The sequence below is a fragment of the Talpa europaea genome (genome assembly GCF_964194135.1).
Source record: "Talpa europaea genome assembly, chromosome: 13".
NCBI classification, from domain to species: Eukaryota; Metazoa; Chordata; class Mammalia; order Eulipotyphla; family Talpidae; genus Talpa; species Talpa europaea.
In genome coordinates this window covers 98,329,340-98,353,319 of record NC_140080.1, presented here as the reverse complement: position 1 = coordinate 98,353,319, position 23,980 = coordinate 98,329,340, and positions in this window count along the sequence as shown.

Below are 23,980 nucleotides of genomic sequence, written 5' to 3'. Positions count from 1 at the left end.
AGCCATGGGGCGGAAGGACGGGGCACCAGCCATTCCCGGCTCCAGGGCACCAGGCACCCATTCGACCTCAGTGCTCCACATCTGTCTTTGCCACCTCCTGCCCTGAATGTGTCTCCTTGGGAACCGGGTCGGCCCGGAACAGGCCCCGGGACACAGAAGGCACTGAGTGAGCACCTGAGGGGACCAGTGGGCCTGCTGGGGGCAGTCAGCATGGAGACCTCCCCCTCCAAGTTGCTGGAAAATTCATCCACTAGTACTCACTGAATGCCCACCACTGTCGGGGTGTTTTAGGGTACGGAGGGGCCTCCCCACAGAGCTCCATACGGGTCTTTGCGAGAAGAGCCGCAGCAAGTGCAGTCCTCTCATGAGGGAGCTGCCAGGCCACCTGCCTCTCCACCCTCTGCTGCAGGGCTGAGGCAGAAAGGGGCACTGGCCTCTAGACACTTCCATGGGCCATGGGTAAGCACTTCCTCCCAGGTCTTGGGATGTGATGCTGAGGGACCAGAGCGACACAGGGCTGGACCCCGAGGCACTGCTGGCACACAGGGGCACACAGGCGCTTGCACACGCTGCGGAGGCCAGGACAGGTGTGGGTGAGCAGGTGCCCGAGAGAGCGGGGCCCATGCACAGACTGCGCTGGGGCAGCCAAGACAACTATAGGACCCACAAAGGGTCCCCTCAAGCCAGATGCCCAGAGCCAGGTCCAACGTGGAGGCCAGCGCCAGAGGCAGAGAGCCCTCGGAGAGGGGGGCTGGCCCGACCTCCGAAGGGGGAGGCTCCCCGTGCACGGAAGCCCGAGCAGGGTCGCGAGCGCGCTGGGGCGTCTGCTGGAGACGCGCGAGGACCGAGGAGCTGGCCGAGGGGGGCGGCTTCTGCTGGGGGGAGTAGGCCGCTGTCACGGGTTCCGCTATATTTAATCAATATTTATTCCCGCGTTATTAGCCGTAAGAACATTAATAGAAAAAGTGTCATGTAAACATAAAGTCTTAACTATCGCTAGCAAATTGGATGCATAAGCTGATTAATTTGAAATCTGTTTGGATATCCTTTGGGTCACAGCGCCAAGTTTCTGGGTGTTCGGTTTGAACTGGTGACTTTCAAAATTGATGCTGAGGGCAAGAGACAGCGCTAATTAGTGCACGAGCCGCTCACAGCTGAAGAGCCGGGGAGGCGTCCTTCTTGGGTCAAAAGTGAAAATGAGCTTGGCTCCCTCGCTCCGGAGCCTGTTGACACCGTCCTCGTCACAAGGCAGCGCACTGCCTGGCAGAGCTGCCCCACCATGTCACCAGAGCCCCAGCCCGGGGCCGCGGGGCTAGCAGATGAGTCAGGCGGCCGGGGCGGGGGAGCCCCGGGGCCGCGCTCCACGCTGGGGCCCGGCAACTGCAGCCCTTTGATTTCACGGGCAGTAAATTCATAGGGGCCGAGTTCAAAGGGGGAAGCAGAAGCGAGGATTAATGATGCATAGCCAATGGGAAAGACAGTGTTATCTACTTTATTTCACCAGCGCGTTTCATTTCATTGACGGACCCCATAATCCCCCGTCACGTGAGCATATAAATGAGCGCAATATCAGAACGGGAGCCTTGCTGCCCTAGAGCGCCGTGGCACAGGCCGCAGCCTCCAGGCTGGGAGCGCTGCGAGCCCAGCCAAGGCGGGGGCAGCCGGCAGCCTGCCCCGCTCCCCTTGGCCCTGAGCGGCTCCTGGCAGCAGAGTGCTGGAGGCAGTGGCCGCACTTGGGCCGGGCCGGTCGCAAGGACACAGCTGGCTCCTCCCTCTCTCCCTCACGCCCTCCCACACACTCTGGTGCTGAGCACGTCAGGGCTGCTCTGAACACACCTCCAGGAGCCCAGGCAGGTGTCTCCTGCAGGCGCGAATCAGTGAACATTCCGCGCTGTGTGGTGGATCACATCTCTCCTGGGGGGCCCCCTGCAGCCCCACAAAAGGACAGGGTGGTCCACAGCAGGAGGGCCTCTGGGCGGCACCCCCAGGGAGGGGCAGGAGACAGACTCCAGGCCGCCCAGGTGAGGCTGCCAAGCGCCTCCTGCTTCTCCATGACCAGCAGGTCCCTAGGGCCTGGCTGTTCCCAGAAGGGCCTTGGCTCCTGGCCAGTCAGACCTGGCCCAGGTCAGCGAGGTTAGGCCTGGACGGGGCTGGAAGGCAGCCCCAGCAGTGTTAGCGTTTGCTCTTTGGAGCCTCAACTTCACAGAACGTCACCAGCTGTGAGGGAGCCAGGAAGTGAGAGCAAGTTGGACGCTGCACCACAGACACGGGGGTGGGGGGTGGGGTGTGTAAAGCAACCAACCCATTCCGGGCAGGTTTATGAACAGTTCTAGGAGCCACATGCTCTTCGCCGTTGTAGTCGCCGCACGCCTCCGTGCACTCCGCTCCTCCACCCTCGACACCGCACCCCCACCACCCCGCACCGTGCTGCACCACCCTTATAAATCAGTCTCTCAGCTCAGGTGCACCCACCTACGCATGCGCACACCCCACTCCAGGTGCCCGCCGTCAGGCATGCACTCAGGACCGCAGGGTTCCATCATCTAGCCTAGTGGCGGGAGGGCAGAAAAGCCTGGTACCTTTTACCTTAGCCTACAGTCCACCCCCTCAGGGTTTTCTGCCAGATAGTCTACATGTATACAATTTTCTCAGCAAACAAACACTGCAGCCCTGGCCCACAAAAGCAAATACATCACAATATAACAAAATACAACAGAACACAAGTAAGTCCAGGCAGGGCATCAACCTAGTGGCAAAAGACAGTTATTGGTACCAACAGATGAGCCACCAAATCTGCTGCCAAAGGCACTGCTCATACGAGGGAGGGGAACCACTCACGGCATCTACTGTAACACGCCAGGAGCCGTCAGGCTTCCTGGCCTTCTCTGGCTGTAGTCTCGGCTACAAGCCACACACAGCATCCACCCCCAGGATGCACTCGCTCTGGGATTGGTGGTTCTATACTGTTGGGAGTCATCGCCAAGCCTCAGGGTTTCTGTCTGCGGTCGCTCCAACACTCGGCCTTCATGGCCACCCATGCGACTCGCAGACCCCTGCACTCAGGCCAACCCACTGCACAAGCACATGGGTCGGGGATCCAAACTCTGCATTCGGCTTGGGCTCCACCCCAAGCCACGTTCCCCACCCATCCCCCAAGGACAGGTTCCTCAGCTCCTCACCCTCACTCAAGAATGAGCAGGGCATCCCCCGCAGGTGATTTTACGAGACTCCCAGGGCTTCAGCATACCCAGGCTGCTTAACAGCCACTCAGGGCTTCCCAAACTTAGCATCAGCACCAGCTTTTGCTTTCTCAGTTGGCTTTTCTTCTCTGCCTGGCTGCTGGGCATGCACAGGCTGCTTTTGGCCATCCCACTGGCCACCCCCAGATTCCCAAAAGACATAACTTGCCAAGGTCCTCCACCTTCCGCCAGGGTTGTCAGTCCAAGTCCATCAGTCCAAGTCCATTAGGCCTCTCCCTGCCATCCTCACCGGCGAGCTCCGAATCGTGGCCCTCTCTTCCCGACAATTCTTGCTGCTTCAGGGGTCGTTGGTTGGTCCTCTCGGGCGTCTCCTCCTCCAGCTGAGGTCTCATCCCGCAGCTCCCGGACGGTGTCCACCTTCTGTGCCACCATGGCGCCTCCAGCGCTGTCACAGGCAAACACAGTCTGTTACTCCTTAGTCCCTCCAGGTCTTCGGAGGGCTCCATACCCGTCTGCATGGATCATCTTGCCGACTTATGCCAATTGTAAGGGTAGGAATGGACACAGTGCAGGTTTTCTGATCCAGCAGACCAGGTTAAGGAGGAGTCCTGGAGCCCTCAGTGGGTTTTTGCAGGTCTTTTATTGGGGTTCACCAGGCATATGGCAGGCAGGGGTGCTGGGGGGGCGGGAGGCTAGCAGTCCTCCCAGCCCCCAGCAAATCCTCACTCTATCTGGGTTCTCTGCTGTTCTCTCTGCTTCTCAGCTTCTCTTTCGGCTTCCGCTACTTCTTTCTCGGCTTCTTGGCTTCTGCTGGCGTCCCCGTGACGCCAACCTTAAAAGCCCAGTCTCAGCCCAGGTGAATCCCATCTACCTACGCCCATTCCTGGGGAGGTGCCCACTGGGCGAGGAGGTCGGCCACCGAGTACCATCTGCTTGTGGCCGGCCACCCGGCAATCCCTCCCCAGGTTCCAAAGGGTTTCGTCTGCGTAGAGCTGTCCTGCTTCGAACCGTCCTGCCGTCCACGCCAGTTGCAAAGCAACCAACCCATCCCGAGCAGGTTTATGCACGGTTCTAGCAGCCACGTGCTCTTCGCCATTGTTTGTAGTCGCCGCACTCCTCCGTGCACTCCGCTCCTCCAGCCTCGACACCGCACCCCCACCACGCCGCACCCTGCTGCACCACCCTTATAAATCAGTCTCTCAGCTCAGGTGCACCCACCTACCCACCTACGCATGCGCACACCCCACTCCAGGTGCCCGCCGTCAGGCATGCACTCAGGACCGCAGGGTTCCGTCATCTAGCCTAGTGGCGGGAGGGCAGAAAAGCCTGGTACCTTTTACCTTACCCTACAGGGGGTTACGACCGCTGGCGCAGACGCGGGAGACCACAGGCGGGGGGAGCACAAGTGTCCTCCTTCCTCTATTCCAGGACGTCGGGTCCTCCCCCGAGTGTCGAGCAGAGGTGCTCCACAGCTCCCACCACACAGGTGGCGCGTCCGGGTGCAGCTCCTGGACCCTGGCGCCCTGGCAGGTGTGGTTCCTCACTCCGGGAACACAGGTGTGGCCAGCCAGAGCCTCTGGGCCTCCCCAGACATCCGTGGCCCAGAATGAGCAGCTGGCCAGAGACACCTGGACTTCATCCATAACCCGGTTCTGAAGGGCACCGGAGGCCCCCGGGGGACGCCCACAGAGATGCCCCAGCTGCTCGGCCACGCCGCCTCTCGAGACTCCGATCGTCACTCCGGGAGCGGCACTAATTGAGCCGCAACAGGAAGATGAGCAGGTGTCATGGCGCCCAGGCCCGCGCTGCCTGCCGAGGGGACAGCCCTGCGGCGTCCTCAAAGCAATAATTCCATTTTATGTCTTTCACATTTAATAGCAAATTCGCCATTTAATCTTCAAGACAGAAGTTACTTATTCTCAATCTGCGGCTCCGCCACAGCTGTAATCTCATGCCACTCACCGGCCGGGGGCACGGAGACCATCACACTCCCAAATCAGACCCATTTTTTCATTAGCTGCTCCCTTCCTGCGAGGCCGCCTTTACAGCTGGCTGATCAGCAATCAACACCAGTTTGTTTCAATCAGAACCGCGCCCGTAACTTCTCATTTGAAAACCGCTCCTCCAGAAGCACATTAGTGGGAGACACAGAGGCCTCCTGATTGTAGCGCCGGCGGGTTTTCTCCTGAAGAGAAAAGGCAGCTGAAACCCCGGAAAGAAGAGAAAGCCCACACGCTCGTGCCTGCCTTGCTGGGCCCGTGCGGCGGGGCTCCCCCGTCGTCCTGGGTCAGCACCTGCTTGGAGTTAGGGACGGGAGAATAAAGCCTGTGGCAGGCTTGGAATGGAGGTGAGGGGCGCCCCTTACCTTGACCCGCAGGGCCAGGAGCCCTTTGCTGTTGAAAGGCGGAGGCTGAACCCGGTGGAATCTGACGCGCAGACGCGCGTGTCCCTCCTCTCGGGACAGTGCGGGTCCGGGGTAGTGGGTTTGCCATCCATCCCTCCCAGAGGAAGGAAGGGAGCAGCGGACACGGGCGCCCCCCGGCGCTGGCGGCTGGGCTCATGTCCCAGGGAGGCCCTCTGCCCCGAGTCCCGGTGAGTGGCCAGCCCCCCCACCGCCCTGCCAAGCAGGGACACTTCAGAGCCGGCTCCCGCGCGCTGGGACACGCTGACTCTAATAACAGCTTTAAAATGCTTTTCTTATCTTGCTCATCCTGGCTGGCTTTCACAGGGGAAGTACATGGCCACACACACTCGGAAATGCACTTGTCACAGCTGAGGGACAGCTGGTCACCCCCCCCCCCCGCGGCTGGTGGGGCCCGGAGACTCCGCCAGTGCACGCTCGCGGCGGGCCACCGAAGCCACAGAGGCTCTCCGCTTGCTTCTTATTGCAGGGGCTGGATTTGGGGGTGTTCTCCGATGTCATTCCTTGACGAGGGGAGGTTGTGGATTGCTTGGACCACAGAGCAGTCAGCTGAGCCCGGGACGCATGCCAGCACCAGCGCCTCCCCAGAGGGTGCACCCTCCCTAGAGGTATAGGTAGCCAGTGCCGAGGCCGCTCCAGGAGCTTGGGAGCTCTGGTCAGGGCCTCCCGGGTGAGCAGGTCAAAGCCACGCTGAGTGCTGCGGTGTGGATGAAGCCACCCCAGCTGGGGAGGACGGAGTCTGGGGAGGGCTCTGAGGGAAGGGTGGAGACAGAAACTCTGACGACAGCAAACGGGCACCAGGAGCGGCGGCTTCTCACCCCCACACCCTTAGCGCCACACCCTGTCCGCAGGGTACCTGGCCACCCTGCCTCCTGAGTGTCCCTGTTTGTCCTCCAGGAACTGGGCTCCCGGAAACCACGAGGGAGAGTTACTTTTTCCTTGCGTTTTACTGTCTTTACTGATCTTCGGGAGAAATGTCTTATGCCTAACCCTGGTCCTCTGGCACACGATCTAGCACCCAGGCCCCAGTGCCAGAGAAGGCTTGAAATCAGAGGAAAATCAGAGCAATGAAGAGAACAGATTACAGGTGTGCGGGGACAGTCATCCTAGCACTTGCCGAGAGCTAGGGTGTCACCGCCACGAGCTTGGGGCGCGTCCCGAGGACCAAACCACCCGGTTCCAGGTCAGGAGCTGGTGGAGGCTCAAGGATTCCCCCCAGAACCTCTGCCCCCATGCCGAGTTCCATGTGAGAGCTTCGGCCAGGGCCGCCCCTCCCTGCTGTGTGAGTCCATCATTCCAGCCAGAAACAAAAACGAAGAGGAAAAGGAGAAAACGTCATCATCGACCCAGCCCTTCCTTAATAACCCGTCACCGCTGGCTTTTGCCTTTGTCCAAAACGTGGCTTCTCTTCTACCCAAGGGAGGGGATCAGGCTGCCCTAGGCCACCCGAAGGGTCTCGTCGCCCACGTGAAGGCAGTTCCTGAAAGAGGATTCACAGACTTATATTGTAACCTACCCATTCTTCCATCAGGTGAGAGGCTAAATCTCACGTCAAGGTGGCCCAGCTTCCGGGGCAGAGTGAGGCTTGAGGCTGAGACCCTCAGTAGAAAGACACCAGTGATGTGAGTTTTTTGAAATCTCATATATCGAGGTGATGACTTTGGAGGGAACAGCCAAACTGTGGGCTCAGTTGTCGGCTGACAAATCAGTCATGAACATCTATGGCAGGGGAAATTTTAACACGGAACAGGCAGGATATGCCCTCACTTTCCAGAAGCTTCTATAGGGTCAGTGCCAAGGGGTTTTGCCCACAGTGTGAAGATGAGTCTGTGAAATTACCTGCGGTCTGAGCACACACCCCGACCTGCACAGGATGCCTCATTCACTTACTCAAACAAGAGATTATGAATTGCTCCCGAGCCAACCAGACCCAAAGCCAGCAAGGGGCACAAACCAGGGAGGGGAAGGCTGTCCCGTGGACTGTCCTCCGGACCGAGGGGTGGGCAGGGCTGGGAGCAGCAGAGAGGGCAGTGCAGGCAGCCCAGGGAGGCCAACCGCCCGTCAGCCGCATCGGTCCATCTGGTAGACCTTGACCAACAGCTGGGCAGCAGCCCCCCTCCACCCTCCCCCTCCGTCTTTTCTCTCCTCGGTCAGCACAACGCACACCACGGCGTAGTCAGGGAGGTGCTCACGGATGAGTGGGTGGAATTTATCCTTAAGCTCTAAGACCACCTGAGGGACTGTAGGTAGAAATGTGACAAGATCCGCTTTGCCTTTCTCCCAAAATCTGGAAAAGATGAAAGGTAGACTCATTCTTTCTTTCATCCATTCATTAATCCACTGAACACCCATTTGAGGAGATTCTACTACGCGTAGGGTTCGGCACTCAGCAAAAGGCCACTATGATGGGCAGGAGACGGAGCTCACTGAAGAGCCAGGGCTGGACGCATCAGGCGCAGAATCACTCAAACACCCAACAGTCCGGCTTGTGCCCGCGCACTCACAGCAGACGGACGTGGCTTAAGCGCTGCTTAGCAGTTCATCGAGTCTCACCTGTGTGCTGGGGATTACATTGGACATGGGCACTCAGCTTCAGCAAAGCCCATTTTGACAAGACATCACGGCGGCAAACCCCACAGGGTATGAGCCTGACAACGCGCTATGTGCCAGGCGGCTTCCAAGACAGCGATGTTTCACTGCGGGAAAATGCAGACAGCGTCCTGCTTATTCTCCACGTCGACACCCCCCCCCCCACCGTGGACATTGTCCAGGAAGGATTAGCAGGAGGGCATCAATTTACAAATGAAACCAGACCCTCTTCTGCTCTGGGGGATAGTCTTCGAGTCTAAAATTGGACATGTCCTGCACCATCTCAGGCTCGGTATCGCTTCCAAACCTTCCTAACAACACTCCCATGCCCCAAAGTGAAGAGAATCTTGTCCGACCAAATTCTCCTCAAATTCAAAATGTTGCCACGCACTCACGGCCCTCATCGCTAAGCAGCATGGGCGTGTGCAGGGAACACGGGTGTGCAGCCCCAAACCCTCCGCCCCTGCACCTCACCCTTGGCAAATACAAGTGTGAATGAATCGGACGGAAAGTCCTTTGAAAGGAGCTTTGAAGCCCAGCGACGCGGCTCTGCAGGCAGAGGGGAGAGGCGCGGGCGACCAGACCAGGCGCGCTCGTGCTGGCCCTGACGCTCCCTCGCGGTCTGACCTTGAGTAAATCGTCTCCTCGCGGTGCCTCCTCTCACCCACCCTGTAAATCTGAGCTTAGCACTGACCCTCCGTTACCTCGTGGGTGCGCCGGGAAAAGAAATGAGGTAACACGGCTGAACTTACGAGGAAACCTGGAGCGCTTGCAGGAAAGAGTGACAAAGATGATTAAGAAGCAGCTGGATTCCTTGAACAAAGGTTACGTGGCACTCAAGATCATTTAGACTGAAAAAGAGAACACCGAGGAGTGACTTAATTATGTCCTCCATGTACGGCGATATTTTCATGTTGATCTTGGTCTTTTTCTCTCTTGCACGCTCTCCCCTCCCCCCTCCCCCCCCCCCCCCCCGCTCGCTCCCCCTCCTGACCAGCAAGAAGAGCCGCTGTCCTTACCTATCACTCAACCCCTCCCGACTGGACCAGACTATTAGCCCCGTGACTCCACCGGGCCTGATCGAAGGTTCCTGCCCAGCGCCTCCTCCACCTCAATCCCTCCCCCGCCCCCGCGCCTGCTGACATTGATCTGAAAATCCCCAACCTCGTGCCCAATTTCCTGGCTCCTGGATCACCTAGAATTGTTAGAATAAAATACAGAATCGTGCAAACTTGTCATGTAACAAAATTCTTGTTAACCTAAAAGCACTCCTCTTAAATTCCTCTTCACCCTCTCCTGTGGCAGCTCTGTCAGCAGTGGCCTGACCTCGAACTTGACTGGAAATATTCAGACCATTAGAGCCACTGATAGGAGAGAGGGGGCCACGGAGAGGGCCAGGGAGGGGCCCAGAGGGGCTGCAGGAGGGGCAGTGCAGCCATCACGGGCCGCGCGTTCTAAAACGGGAAGACACTGAGCAGGCCCAGGGCATTTGCCAGAACCTTGTGATTTAAATCCAACCTCCTGAGCTCAGCAAGAAATATTAGAATTCTGTCACCAACAGGAGACGCGGGCGAAAGGGAGCAGCTCTGGTAGACTGTGCTAGGACTCGGTCTCCGTCACCCTGTCCAGGAATGCCGTGGTGAAGGCGCAGACCTGCTCACAACAAGCAGGCAGAAGACGGTCTCTCTGCCCCTCGCTCAGCACCTGCCAGTCCGCTGGCCCGGGAGGCGGGCAGGCCGGCACAGACGAGGCCACGGGCTCCTATTCCTCATGATAGAGCCCAGATTGCTCTGGAGGGGCCTCCAGCTCCTTGCGATGTGGCAGTGGCCAGCCTGGCCAAGCGGCCATCCCTCCCAGTCATGTCATGCGACCACCCATCAATAGGGAACAAGCACAGGGAACACTGGCACCAGAACTGACGTCCCAACCCTGGCCTCTGCTCTGTACTCGTCAGTGTCAGGGAGGGAAACGGTGGTTTTAGGAACGGAGGCTTTGTCGTGGCTCATAAGCCAACCTGCACATCTGCACACAGAGAACGTGCTTCAGGAACTCCTGCATGTCCAAGCGGGCACTCACTTGCCAAAATGCACATTGCTGCCCCTTCCAGGCCGACGGACCCTCCCCCAGGAGCCCCGCATCACCGGGAAACAGTGGTGGACGCTGGTTCTGCAGCTGTGTCTGTCCCCTCCCACGGCATATCTGAGTCTCATGGGCCTCAGGAAACCTAAGCAAAGAGGGGAAGCTGGGTGGGTGCTGACAAGCCCCCACACTCCATTTTTCCAGGAACTGGGCTGCAACTGTGTTCCGTTGAGCCCCAAAGTAGCCTCCGTTCCCATCGTCCCATCACTTGAGTCCCTCGTGGACATTTCCAGACAGAGCGTCTGTCACCCTCACGAGGCTGCCGCCCTGGTGCCAAGGCCTCTCCGGGACAGTGCTGAGGGACGGCGCCTGGAGACGGTCCGCGGAATCCTGGCCCCGAGACGGCCGCTTCCCAGCCCTGCCTAGGCCCTCCCGCCAGCCTGATGCGCCTGGGCAGGGGCCGGGGGCTGGGCTTAAGGAGACCCCCTCGAGTGTTCCTGACAGGAAGGGGTTAATCTTGTAACCTCCTCCGGCCGTGCCCCAGTCCGGGTTGTCAAGGGGGGAGATAAGCACGGGGCTATTTTCCGGTTTTGTTTCACTGTCTGTCAGGAGAGTGGGCCAATTTCATACCATTTGCCGCTTTCATTACTGTCTCAAGGTTGTCAGAAGAATTGATAAATTTCAGACTGTTTTTCTTGTCCTCATTACAATCTTAAGGTTGTCATGAGAATAAATTGATTTTGTGCCATTTTTGTCCTCATTACAGTCTTTGTCATGAGAATGGCTTCATTTGGAGCCATTTTTGTTCCTGCGGCCATTTTCACCACCGGAGAAGAGATTCCTCCTCGGGCAGAAAGAGCCCGTCCAGGGCTGACCGCTGCGCTGGGCGCCTGCAAGGCTGGGGGAGGGGCGCCCATCCCGCCTCAGGAGGAGTCTGTCGGGCTCTCCGAGGTCCTGCAGGCCTGGAAACAGGACAGCATGGCTCTCACCGCCACTTGCTGCACTTGCGGATTGTCCCTCCTGCGGGACAGAGAACGTTCTAGATGCCTCTAGAGGGCTTCCAGGCAGAGCAAACAAGTGATCCAGAAGGAAAAGCGCCAGGAGGCACAGAGGCAAGCGGAAGTGACATCCCTGAGACACGGGGGTGGTGGCTCCGACGCAGGCTTTAACAGCACCTTCACATGGCTCCATCCCACGCCTGTGCCGGGAACACGGAGAAGCTGTCCCGCAAACGTCTGACTTTCCAAACACAACACAGTAAATAGCCCAAAATAGGCTTGATTTCCCTTAAAGGAAAAGGACTCAGGTCCGAGTGGACTCAAAGTAGATGATGGCAAACGGGCCCCTCCCACGCGGACGGCGGCCCCGTGTGTGAAAGCAGAGTCGCAGCTTTCCATGCGGTCGCATGTTCAAGATGAGCAGCGGGAAACTGGCTTGAGCTTTGAGGAGCTTCCTGCTGGAGATACGGCCACAGCTAGAATTTAAGAGAAAGGCCCAGATAGTCGGGGGTGGGCTTGTGTTGTCAGAGAGGACAGCAGCGATGATGTCAGTCTATCTACTGGCCACATTCAAATCTAGCAGTCAGTGTTTATCTCCTAGCTTTTTTATATATAAAATACAGCTATTAGATAACTGAATTAACTATTGACCACGAGCTAGAGAGACAGGAAGAGGATTAGCTAAAGGCAATAGACAAGCTTCTACTGGTCTCTACTATCATGGTCTCTACTATCAAAGGAAGGCGCATCCATACCACAAACCTGCTAATATTGTCAGGCCCAGGTGCAAAGCTAGATTGGGAATCACTCAAATGTCTTTTAAGGGACGGAGGGTTATATGATATGGGGTAGATCCATGCAGTGGAATACTATTCAGCCATGAAAAGGAATGAAGTACTGACACGTCCAGTACATGGCTGAACTAGTGCCTGGTGCATGTTCACATTATACCACGTGAAAGACACCCATCATGAAGCCCATGTGTGGTAAGAGTCCCTTTACACGAGAAGTTCAGAACAGGTAAATCTGGAAAGAAAGCAGAGCCATGCTGGCCTCAGACTGTTGGGAGAGGGGGAGAGGGGTGACGACTAATCCAAGGGGCACAGAGTGTCTTTGAGGGTGATGGGAATGTTCTCAAGTCAGGTCACAGCGATGGCCGCGCAACCTTACACATTCGCTAAATCCATTCAGCTGTACAGGTATATTTTATAGAACATAATTCATACCCGGTTTTTAAGGAGTAACTGACAGGTTCGGACACGTCTCCCCGGGAGACCGCAGGCCTGGCCGAGGCAGGGAGCTTGGGGAGGAGTCGGGGAGACGCGCAGAAATGGGCGGGTCAGCGTGTTCTTCAAGTGAAGAGAAGGTCACAGTGTCCCAAGCGCCGCCGCGCGAGGAACCGTCAGGCGGGGGAAGCGGTGAGGTGAGGTGAGACGGGCTGCACTGATGCATTGACGGGCAGCAGGCGGGCAGGACGAGCTGGGCGGACGGGCGAGGAGAAGGGTGGACAGAACTGTCTCCAGGGAGGCAGCAGGGGGCAGCCGGCTCCGCAGACGCCGCAGGTGAGCGGCGCGGGCCCCGGCGCGGGCGGGCAGGTGCGCGGGAGACCCCGCCCGCGGTCAGAGGGGCCGACGGCCCCTCGGCGGAAGAGGGGTGTCCACCCCTCCCGAGGCCCGGGAGTCAGGGGTGAGACGCGGCGTCTCCTCAGCGAGGCCGGGGCGGGCGGCGGGAGCCCGGCCGCTCCGGAGCCCGGGGAGAAGCGCGGACGGAGGCCCCGGCGGTGCGGACACGAGGCCCCGGCGGTGCGGACACGAGGCCCCGGCGGTGCGGTCAGCAGACTGGGCGCTCCGGCCCCGCGCGGCCTGGAGGGGCCCCGGGCGCGGGCGCCGTCGCTGGACCGGCCCCTCGCAGAGGCCCCGCGGCGGCCGCCCGGCGGGACCGGCCCCTCCCCTCCCCGTCTCGCGACCGCGGGGGGCCCCCCACCCCGGGACTGCCCCACCCCGGGACTGCGCGCGAGGAGGCCCGGGAGCCGCGCCTGTGGCCCCGACGGACCAACCCCGCGGGAGACGCAGGCCCCCGACAACCTGATCGCCGAGGCCCTGCCAAGTGACCCCTAATTTTGAAGAAGCCGTCCATTCCCAGCAAACCGACTGACGCGCTGCCGGGGGCCCGGCCAGGGCGGGGCTCGCCCGCTCCCGGGGCGCCCCGACACGACCCGGCCTGCGCCCGAGAAACCTCCTCTGGGCACAGCTGGGATTTGCTCATGGAATCAGCCGTGACACTATTCACTTCCCCGAGGAAAAGCCGGACCTGCCCTCGCCACGCCGGTCTCCCTCCCCCTCGGTCCTGAGTGCGGCGCCCCGGGACTCGCGGGTCCCCCAGCGCCCCCGCAGGCCGCCGGCCAGAGAGCCCCGGCCCGGTCCTGCGCCTGGCGGCACCACCTCCTCCCAGAGGCGCCCCGAGGCGGCGAGGACCCCGCGCCGTGACCGGGGCGCTCGCGTGGAGCCGGGTCTCCGGGGCTGCACCCCTCGGCCGGCGCCGGATGCGCGGGGCTGGTCCGTGGGGCCAGCGCCCGGGGCCCTGCCAGCCGCACCGGCGGCGTCTCCCTGAGCAGAACCCCAGGGGCGCTCTGAGCGGCCCAAGCACACCCAGCGCCTCAGAGAGGGGCCGCGTTCGCGGACGGGGCTCCCCCGGGAACCTGAGGAGTTTCCTCAGCGCAGTGCTTACTGGTCAACCTTTCCCAGTTTCTCGTTTTGTTTAGTGCTGCAAAACTGAGCAAGTTTTTAAAGCAGGATATGATTTTTGCAAAGAAATGTCTAAACTTACTGAAATAATGGAAGTAGCAAAAAAAAGAAGAAGAAGAAAGAAAGAAACAGCAAATAGGGCAGCTTTGCTCAGCCAGTGCAGCTGGCAGATTGAGAAAGCAAACGCAGGGCCGCTGCGCCGGCCCCAGAGGGCGGCTGCGCTTGGGTCGGGCCTGGTGGGCCACACTGGCCACGTCCAGCAGCTGCCCCCGCTGGCTCTGAGTCCCTTGTCGGAGCTGCCTCTGAACCCTGCTCTGCTCCTTGCACCGAAGGCGGCAGGCGACCTCGCTACAGAGCGAGGAGATGATCCCTTGATGAGGCCACGGGGTTCCTCTGTCTGTGGGGGCGCTGCAGGAGAGGCACGTGGCCAGGAGGTTGCTGGGGACGTCTGGGAGCCTGGCCCTGAGTCCCGAGCCTGCACCTTTGGGACCCCGCGGAGTTGGGAAAATGTGCAAAGAGGCTCTTCAGCCTCAAGAAGAACAAGGCCTGAGCACAGCCCCACAGGTGGAGCTCAGCCCTGGCTGGTGACACCATCCAAACTAGCGCAGCAGGACTCGAGGCCTTGGGCAGGGGAGGTCAGCTGGAAGCTTACGGGGGAGCCCTGCAAACAAAAGCTACACGGATTTCCGGGGTGACGGAGGCAGAGAAGGAAGCCGAGCAGCTGAGGACACCGGGCGTTGGCCTCAGCAGCAGCCCAGGGAGAGGCAGGGACAGCCTGCCCCTGGGCATCCAGGGAGCACGGCCTTCCACGGCCTTGATTTAGGACTTCCAGCCTCCAGAGCTGGGGCAGAATAAATTTCTGTTGTTTTAAGTCACCCAGTTTGCAGTATTTTGTCAGAACCACCCCAGGAAACAAATGTATTTAGAATGAGGACAAGTTCCATCGTGTTGGGATAGCAACTGCAACGATGATGGTAGGAGGGTCGTCGGAGCCGCCTCTGTGTCTGCACAACCCGTGAATGACAGCATTGGTTAGTCTCCCACTTTGCAGAAAAGAAGGCAAAGGTCCGGGAGGGGGATCGTGACCTGGCAAGCAGGCCCCCCGGCTCAGGGAGCGCGCCGGGAGTCAGATGGCATCTGCCTGGCCCAGAGCCCACCCACACGAGGTATGTGTGCCCTGCACAGACAACCAAGACGCACCCTGAAGTCTGGAGACAGAGGGAGCACAGGCAGAAGCACAGGCAGGGGCGTGCGTGGCCCCTCCTGAGTCCGGAGACCGACTTAGCTGCATTTGGTCTAAATCATCCAAAGTTCAAAATATACAGGAAAAGCGTCCATCGCCTTCTCCAAAGCCCCGCATCTCAATGTAAATGCAACTTGGATGTTTAATACGTCGTGCCTCTGTGTCCACACCGAGGGCCTTTCGCGAGCTGTTTCCAGCGTGTGTGCTCCAGTAATAAAAAACAGCTCAGGTTTAAAAATACCATATTAATAAACATTTATCAATTCTTATCAAGCAGCAAAGAGAAACATATTGTCTTCTCTTATCTGACACCGGCTAGAATAAATAAATTCACATTACAAACACCTTCATTTTTCTTTCTTTCTTCTCCCTCTTTTCCTACCATGCAAATGTGCACGCTGGGGGGGTTGCTGTGCATTAATGGCGGCTTCTCGACCTTGGCACTCTCCACGCTTGGGACGGGATAAGTCTTACTTATCCGTCCTGTCCGCTAGCTTCTTGAATCCGCCCACTCAATGACATTGGCCAGCCCAAACCCTGCTCCCCAAAAGTCCCCAGAGATTGCCAGATGTCCCCTAGAGGGAAGGGCAGGTTGGCCCCTCACGGACACCCCTGTAGTGGATGCAGGTGCCTTTTCACGCCTCTCTGGTGTGGGCTTAAAACTCCTGAAGTGGAGCTTGAAGTCAAGTCAGATTCGAATACTAACTCAGTAAAAAACGGGAACAATAAACAGCTATTACACTGTTCAACAAAGTCCACATGCCTGGGCCTCCCTGGTGGCGCAGGCGGTTGAGCGCCGCGCTGTGAAGCCGTCCGCAGACTCTGCAGTGTGAGTTCAGTCCCGGCCGGCCAGGGAGAAACCCACATGGCGCAGCAGACCTCGCCTGTCTCGCCCGCTGCTCCCCTCAGCAGTGGATTTCGTCAGTCTGCCTGTTCTGCTCCCCACTTTGTCTTTGGTGAATCCTCTCACCCTCCCGCACCTCTGACCTGTACCCCGGTTCTTGTATAAAAATAAATAAATCTTTTTTAAAAAGGTCAACATTCCTCCCTCCCAGGACTTGGTGGCCTCAGGGCATCTCTTAGGAGGCTGTGCCCTTTTGGGGTGTTGTCCACCCCCAGCCTCTGAGCCCCTGGAGAGCAGCCTGGTGCTTTCTCCCCTGGGGTTCACAGCGCCCGCTTGCACTTCTGCCCCAGAGCCAGGCCAGGCCTCCCCTGGACTGAACAACAGGCCCTTCTCTGACAGCCATGGCGGCAGCAAAATGACTTTAGTTCTGAGAGACCCGATGACCACCCCAAGCAGGGCTGAATCTCCCACCGCTGCCAGCAGCCGGGTCTGTGGAGGGGACGCTGCCTGGCCAGTGGGGCACGGCCGGGTGAGCTGGGCATGGTCAGTGGGCGCCGCGAGGAGCCTGGGCACACAAGCCTCTGCAAGCGCCAGCGCAGACACAAGCAGGTGTGGCCCAGGCGCGGACAGCACTGCCCCAGGGCCTCCTGCGCCAGCAGGGAGGGCGGCCTGGTCAGAGCGGCGGCTGCGGAGAGGCCCCGCAGGGGGAGACCACGGGCGCGCGGGGCCTGAGAGAAGAGGGCGCGGGCGTTGTAAGCTTGTTCTTCAGGGTGGGGGCGTCAGGTGCTCTCCGTGGCCCCGGAAGGCGCCGCGTGCCTCTGCCGCCGTGGACAGCCCGGCGGGGCCCCGCCCCGGAGCGCAAAGCTCAGGCCGTCTGGCGCGGGCGTCTCCGCGCTGGTGGCCGGCTGGGCGCGCGCTGGTTACCGGGCACCGCGGGCCGTGAGCGCGTGACCTCGAGGCAGGACACGGCGCCCCCGGACAGCAGCGGCTCCTCCAGGTGCCCGCGCTGGGCAAAGCGCCCTTGGGGGCCGCCTCCCCGGGCCCGGTCCGCGCGGGGCCTCCCTCCTGCGCCGCTGACCCCGGTCAGCCCCGCGGCGCCCCGGGCAGGTGCCGGGGGTGTCTCTCCACGGGCAGCCAGCGTCCCCGGCGCCGTGCCAGCCGCCGCGGGGCTCCTGCCGGGCACACGCACAGGGCGCCCCTTCCCCCCGGCCCCGCCGCCCTGGGACAGCCCGGGACTCCCCGGGGCGCGCATGTCGTCCTTGCGCGTCTGAGACGCCTCCCCTGGCTCGGCGAGCCCCGCGCCCCGCGCCCCTCGCCCCAGGACTTCCGCCGGGCACCCTGTCTTGTTTGACCGATTTCTACGGCGGCGCCCGCTCAGCGAGGCAAATGCCCTTTTAAAGGGCAAAGCAAATTCTCGCTTAGATCAACTAGGGGTGAAACATGACATAGAAAATTCCAGCATCCCTGCAAAGAAGCCGTTCCTGAAGGAGTCCCGGGCTGCCATTTGAATGCATGCCCCTGGGAAGCACAGCTCATGATTATTTGTGTAGATTATGCAAACTTTGCCTTTTCAAAAACAATGACTAAGTTGCAGAGAATCAGGCGGAGAATTTGGACGGTGCTAAGTGAGAAGGATGGGGAGGCAGGATGCTGATTTATAAAGGGCAACAACCAATTCCTTATATTATCCCCGCGACCCTGTCTCCTGCACAGCAATCCCCAGCGCTCCCTCCTGAAAGCCCTTGGTTCTCAGCTCGCCCCGAGGTATAATGTTTGATAATATAACTACTGCTTCTGTCACTGCGTTTTGTACAAACGCATTATATGTAGCCGGAATGGTAAAGATTTATGTACGGGTATGGAAAATAAAAATCAGCATTGATTAAAAGCCCCAGATAGCCCATCCAATACCGCCCAAAGAACATCAGTTATTTTGCATTTTGACGTGGCGATTGATAACTCATAAATGCAAGCAGGAATGACAAATGCGGATGGAAACTGGCTTTGACAAAAACGATAACAGTATCAGTCTCCAGGGGCGATGGAGGTATAAGCAGGAGCTGTTTAAAATATTTAATCATTTTATGAAAGCTGCAAGATGCTGCCTGACCCTGAAGGAGTGTGAATGTCACATGGATCAGAAATTGCCAAGTCTTTGAAGTGAAATAAAAAAATGGTGTTATTATAGATCCTTCTTGACATCCTATCATTTTTGTGTAGGATTAAAAATATGTAGACGAAGCTCCGGATCACGGGCCCGGCAGAGGTGCGGGCTGGGGAAAGTCGAGACACGCAGCTTGTGAATTTTACTTCGAAATCCCAAAGCATTTCTTTGCTTTTCTTCCAAATGGCAAGAACAGAGCCCAGCGCACCCAGCCGAACGCCGCCGCTGGGTTCCGATCGAGGGTGAAACCCCTCCCTCCCCGCACCTTGGGTCCTGCCTCCAGCTCCTGTCCCTCCCCCTGCTCCTGCCTCCCTTGGGACTTGAGTCTCGAGTCTGCATTTAAATATGGGCAGCGCTGCGGGGCAGATGTGGCATAAATAAACGTGGGGTGCATTTATGCAGCAGCGGGGGGTCTGGGTTCTCATCTCCCCCCATCTGCCGTGGCTAAGTCCCAGGACGCTGGACCGGGTGGCTGGGCATTCTCAGCACCGTGCAGCGGCTGCAGCCCAAGCTGGACCCGCTTCCCTCTGGTCCAGCCTGGACCCTCTGCGCGGTGCCCCCTCTCCATGCTGCATCCTGGCAGTGGGTGTTGGGAGGCGTCTCCTTCAGGACCTTCTCCCCATCCATTCTGGGGACTTGAGGTCCCCTCGGACGTCCTGGGATGGGAGTCACTTAGCCCTGGCAAATGAGATTGCTGGGATGGGGTGTCACTGCGTGGGCAGGCGTGCCCTCAGGCCCCGGGCAGCAGGGACGCCCAGGCGGGCTGGTTCCCATCCCGTGCTAGCTTGCCTGCTGGGTGTCCACCACCTCTCTGAGGCCAGGGGACACACCCCCTAAACTTTGGGAGTATCGCTCTCCTCAGGGGCAGACACCCATGCACACCCTCGTGCCCACACGGTCACACCTGTGAATACCTCACACACTCATGCACATGTGTGCTCACACCACTCACTTCCACCGGCTCTCACACTGATGTGTGCCTTCCCATTGGTGCACACATGCTCACACACACTCACACACACATCTCACATGCACATGCAGGCCCAGCCACACTGGCTCACACGCCCCAGGCCTGTCCTCCAGCGCGCGGGAAGCAGTGGGTGCCTCCCGCCCACCCCGTCCGCACCGTATTGTGCTCACTTATGTGTCACTTTCTTCTGCACACAAGGACAAAAGGACATGGCCGTGGGAGTGTCTTCATCGCCTGCTAACCCCACACCCCATTCTTCTGAGCCCACGCACCTCGGTGGTCCCCTCATCCCCACATGCCGCCCTGTCCCCGGAGCCCCCACTGTTGCCCAGGGCCGCTGAGCCGCCATGACCCCAGAATTGCCACAACACGCCACCCGGCCCTTGAGGCCAGACAGAACCCCTCGGAGAGGGAGCATGCCGGCTGGAGGGGAGGGTGGACCTCCTCCTCGGCGGGCCTCACGCCCACTTTACACAGGAGGGAATCGAAGTTAGAAGAACAGCATCCCTGGCTCAGGGTCACAGCCTGGGAAAGCAGAGCTGGTGCACCCTGGCCCCTGCCTCAGCTCCCAGGCCTCGGCCTGCTCAGGGGAGCCAGCGTGTGACATCCTGAGTGATCCCCCCAGGCCTGTCCTCTGGCATGTGGCTGCTCCAGCCCCGGCACGAGTCAGCCCCAGCTCAAACCACCAAAGCCACTGAGGCCCTGGGCCCAGCTAGCTTCCCAGGCCAAGTGCCCTGACCCCCGCCAGCCTGCCCTGTGGTCCCCAGGGCCCCCGGCCCGCTCAGGCAGGCCTTCGAGGCAGTGCAGGCACTGCCTCACCCGGGTAACCTCCTTCCTCTGCTCCTTAAAGGAAAGCGCAGACCCTGGGAAGCTCTTGCAGCTACTTGAGTCCAGCCAGCGTCTCCTTCCCCCGAGTGCCCATCTGCTGGACACGAGCACGGTCGGGGTCAGTGATGTCGTAGGGGCCAGCCTTGTCTCCCCTCGCTGGACTGCGCGTCTCTTGAGATACTAAAGAACACACCACAATCCTCACAAAGCTCGCAGCTCAGCTGGGGAGGCAAGACTTCTTAGGGACAGAGCGGGCCTCTAAGGGGGAACGGCGGGCGCCATCTTGGAGACCCAAGACCGAAGGTCGAGAGAACCGGGTGGTCACCCTGGCTTCACGCCCTCGGGGAGCTCCTGCACCCCGAAACCTCTCTTTTCTGTGATCTGTCAAAGCAGACATTTGCCCTGGCCGACCTCCAGCACCTCCTCAGTAACAGCCTGTGGTCCGGCGTCGGCATCGGGACGTGCTCCCAACCCGAAGGCGCCTTTGCCGCCCTGAGAGTTCTGCGGAGACCCTGGGAGTCACACTCCCGGTGCGCGCCCGGCTGCCGGTTCTTAATCATCCTGAAAACCTGGTCGCGTGTAAGCCGGGTCCAGGGAAGCCCCACGTGCCGCCACGTCTTCGTTGGCACCGAAACTTTGAAAGCCGTCCCTGACGTCTGGTACCTTGGCAGGACACGGGCAAACAATGCCCTCTTATCCAAGAAGCTGGGAAACGGGACCAAAAAGCCAGTGCACATCTTGGCCAGACGTTCAGTGCCTGGCATGGGCATCAGGGAAGGGGGGGGTCTCTGAAGCCTTGCTTGCTCCTCTCCGCCATCCACTGCCAACCTGGGCTTCACGATGCGCTCCAGGGCAAACTCGCCACGCAGCAGCTTATTACACTACTTAAAGCCAAACGCAAGGTCATGACTGCCGGGTCCAGGGGCACAGCCCATCCGTTCAGCTCATCATGATGACAGCAGACATTCTGGGAGAGAAAGGCTGAGGAGTACCAAGGGATGGTGACCGACTGAAGGAGAGACGCTGTGCTGCTGCCAAAGAAAAGACAGCCCATCAGCGGTGACGGGCCCGACAAAGTACATCAAATGTCTCCCCCAAAGGCCACCCAGGGCTGCCCTGCCTGGGACTGTGGACAGAAGCAGGACAGGCCGAACGCGGCTCCCACGCTCACTCGGAGTCAGGCTAAGGCGTAGCCGGTCCGCATCTCGGCGGCCTCGGCGCTGCGGGACTAGTGGCTCCCCCAGTGCAGCCCGACAGCGCCTTCGTACCCCGGCCATGGAGCTGTTGAGTAGTTCTCTGACTCCTTAAGTTTTTGAGTCCTGCTGAGAGTAGCATGGCTATTTTTGCATATCAAAGGTATTTGCATGCTAGTCTTTTATCTCAGCGTGAGAGATGTTAAATCAACAGCACCAGCTGGAAATGCACGGGTGCAGCAGCCGACTACACCTTTCAGCCATGAAATGCAAAACTGCACCTTTCTTCATGGCTGTACAGTGTCCGGTGGTGAGGCTGGACCCCTCTTCCGGGCGCCGCCCTGCAGCCAGGGGCACTCAGGCGCCTCCATCCCGGGTATGGGAAACAATAGCAGGTATTAACAACAGACATTGAAGGCACATCATTTTTTTTGGTTGATGATTTTGAGTTCTTCGGGTACATGTTCAAGAAGAGGGTGTTCTTTGGGTGGGGCTGTTGCATCACATGATATTTCCATTTTTAGTTTTTAAAGATAAATCCAGATCATTTTCCAAAATGGCCGCACCAGTTTACATTCCCATCGGTAGTATCGCAGGACTCCTCTCTCCATAACTTCTCCAGCCCTTGTTGCTGGGGTAGTTTGTTTTTTTTTAAGATTTATTTATTTATGCATACAAGAACTGGGGTGCAGGCCAGAGGTGTGGGGCCAGGGGTGAGAGGATTCAGCAGAGACGGAGTGGGGAGCAGAACAGGTGGATTGACTGAAATCCACTGCTGAGGGGAGCAGGGGGCGAGTCAGGAGAGGTCTGCTGCGCCATGTGGGGCGCCTCCCTGGCTGGAGATCGAACTCAGACCACAGTGGCTGCCAATAACTTGATAGCACTGTGTCTTTAACCCCTGTGCCACCAGGGAAGCCCAGCTGCTGGGGTATTTTTATATGCTGTTCTCATGAGTGTAAGGTGATATCTCCTTGTGGATGCGGCCTGCAACTCCCTTACTAAAAGTGATGGTGAACATTTATCCAGGCATCTATTGGCCTCTGGTCATGAGCTTTGGTGAAGTGTTGGCTCAGATGAGCTGCCCATTTATTAACTGAGTTGATTTTTATTATTAAATTGAGCCAGCGCTTTGTATATCTTTGATATTTAACCCTTCATAGGTTTTATATTTTATTATAGCCTTTAATATATTTAGAGTTTACTTTTGTGCGGTGAGTTAGAAAGTGATACAACTTCATTCTTTGACACGAGGCCATGCAGTCTCCCCAGAGCCATGTGTTAAAGAGCTTCCTTTCCCCAGTGATGGTTGTGGCTCCTTTTTGATACATATGTGAATTTATTTCTGGACTTTTGATTCTCTTCCATTAATCTATGTGTCTATTTTCATCGCAATAAGCTACTGCTTTAATTACATTACTCATAAATAATATTTTAAATAATTTTATGTATTAATGACTCCAATTTTAAATCAATGGTATAGTTTGTATTAATTGTTTTACCTTAGCAATGTGGCCGAGTGTGCTTCACTACCTTTGACAATGAGCAACGTGGCTCATTGGTCTCTTAGGGTTCTCAAGGTCTGTTCAGTTAGTCCATGAGGCCAAAACTACTTTCATCCTAATTCTAGGTGTTATCTGCCTCTTGCACTGAGTTGGCACTGGTGCTAATGGTGGAAAATCAAAACTGAGCAAAACTGGGGCACCGAGGGAAGACCATCCATTGCTATTTCTCTTACTACCTCACAGTCACATTATCCCCCACCCCAAAAAAAAGACTGTTTCACTTCATTGATGAAGCTGTTAAGAATAATTTCATTAAATCTTGATCTTCTCATAACTTGTCTTTGAAGATTCTGAGTGATGAAATGGAAATTTGCATAAGCGTCAAAGGAAGCTGGTCCAGAAAAGGCATCTCTGGGGCTGCTGGAGTTGGAACTGCACTGGCTTTTCTCCTGGAACCCCCTTTTTCCTTGAAAGAGTGACTGACAGACAAACTATGGTTATTCACACTTGGATACTTGGCAGATTCTTCTCAAAATGAATAAAGTGAGCCTGTTACTACAGGGAAAACAGTTGGCAGTATTTGTTGCCAAGGATAAAATTCAATCTTTCAAGTGAAAATTAGAATTTTGAAAAACATTGTCTATCACCATGAACTTGACAACTTCCCAAAACTTTAAGACTTTTTTGATGAGATTGGGTAATATTAACAAATGTCATATTTTGATCATGTTAAATGAAATGTGTCAACATTGGGAAGCTCTGCAGAGCTCAGTAGACCAATAATTTCAAACCAATGCAAAATATTGAAAAATAATACATGGATGAAAAAACTCTGCAAAGTGCAAGGAAGACCAATGGGTGTTAATATCACAGAGCATAAAAGTTCATTGATATGATTTCAGATGTCATTTTACTACTAAGTTTTAAGAAATGCCCTTTTTCCAAGTTTTGGTGTAGCATCAAAGACAAATATCTACAATTATCTGAAAAGACTCTTAGTGTTCATTTTTCCAGCTATAGAGCTGTATGATGTCATAGTTTCATCATCTATTTCTACCCAAAAGTCACAATAAAGTAAATGCAGGAGCAGATGTAAAAATTCAGATTTGTGGTAAGCCACACATTGAAGAAGTTTTTCAAAAATGTAAACAATGCTGCCCTTACTATTTCTTTCGCTTTGGGAATATAGCTATTGGCGGGGGGA